Below are 1,737 nucleotides of genomic sequence, written 5' to 3'. Positions count from 1 at the left end.
AATGGTTAGTTGTGACATGTGAGCTTCATGAATTAAACCTTTAACCATACAACTTGAGGCCACAAGACAATGCACAATAGCTGACCTGGGCCATTAACATCCATCTTTCAGTGAGTCCTTAATAATTTATTGTAGAAGTTGAACTGTAATGAAACTTTTGACTCTAACATCTATTGGGTAATTAATTTTCTGCTGAAGCTTGACATGTCACTGTAAGATTCGTAAGTCGAAGTGGTCATGGCTATACATTGACTAATAAGAACGATACCCGGTAGTGGCTCTTACACCTAAGCTGGTGATATGATTACCCTACCCTTCCTTGTTGGATGCCTCGACGCACCTTCCATTGGCTCCCCATATCCGTTGTCTCTAGGCTTCTAAAGTCCACCTCTTTGGTTCCCTCCGAATTAAATACTTGGGCCTTCTGCTCATCCCTGTTAGATTATTTGCTCATCATTGCTCCCCCATGTTTGATCATATAAGGAAAAGGCTTTAGCTTTGGAATGGTAAGTTGTTTTCTTATGCAAAGACGCCTTGTCCTCATCAGATCTATTCTTCAATCCTATTACTTAGATTGGACTAGAATCTTTCCAAATCCATCATTAAAGTTGTTGAATCCTTGATGTGTTCCTTAGGTCTATTCCTCCCTCCTTCCACCCCACCCGTTGGGCCTCCATCTATCTTCCCAAGCATGAAGGAGGCTTAGGCTTGTGCGGGATAAAGGATGCTAATACTACTGGGCTCCTCAAGCTCATTTGAAAACTCGTTTTCAATTAAGCAACATCTATGTTTCTCAAGTCTATTCCTCCCTCATGAGGCAAGACACCTTCTAGACACTACCACACCCTCCTCCAACTCATCCTGGGTTTGTAACTTTTCAATACCCTCCCTTCGCTTGAAAATTGGTACCCTTTTGGGGACTTCCTCTACATCGTTGGACCCAAATCTGTCTACTCATCTGGACTAGCCAGAGACCTCATTAGCGCCTCCATCATATCCAAGGGTATCTAGTCCCCTCCCCTTGCCCCTTCTTCCCTATCCTTCCTCTAGTCCTCCCTACCCTCTTTTGACGAAATGTAGCCATTCCCCTTCTAATCATTTGTCCTCATTCTCTACCTAGGAGGACCCGTTCCGCTCCAAAGGGGGACCTGTCCTTTGACACAAGATCATCTAGTTTGCATGTCACATCCCCCGTTATGCTTTTATCGTTTGGAGAGCGCTCTCTAACTACCTCCCAACCCAATCATTCCTCATCCATCATCATATTCCTATCCACCCCACTCGTTGCCTTTGCTAAAATGGAATTGAAGACTCTAACTACCTCTTCTTTGACTGTCCCTTTTCCTCCTTGGTCTAGAAGAGTCTTTTCTACCCATTGGCTTACAGGAAGATATTCCCTCACTCTTTCTAGAGAATGGATTTGAGTGGATGAACTTTGTTGGCAATACTTTTTGTGATACTATTGGGAGGCTTGCCTTTAATACCACCATTAACCACATCTGGATGGAGTGTAACCTTCCGAAATGAACTTTCAACTCTAGGTCCTTTGACTCGATTTGAACTACCATCTTCTTCGATCTTAACACCAGTTAAATGCCTCTTTAGGTTGTATGTGTTCAGATCATGATTCCCCATGGAACATGCTCATAAGGGTTTTCTTTTCTTGCTTATATTGTTCTCCTCTCCTTGAGGCTTGTATTTCCAACCCACCCTCCCCCCCTTTTTCCCCTCCCCATT

The sequence above is a fragment of the Macadamia integrifolia genome, chromosome 4 (genome assembly GCF_013358625.1).
Source record: "Macadamia integrifolia cultivar HAES 741 chromosome 4, SCU_Mint_v3, whole genome shotgun sequence".
Taxonomy (NCBI): Eukaryota; Viridiplantae; Streptophyta; class Magnoliopsida; order Proteales; family Proteaceae; genus Macadamia; species Macadamia integrifolia.
Note: the sequence above shows the minus strand (reverse complement) of the source record.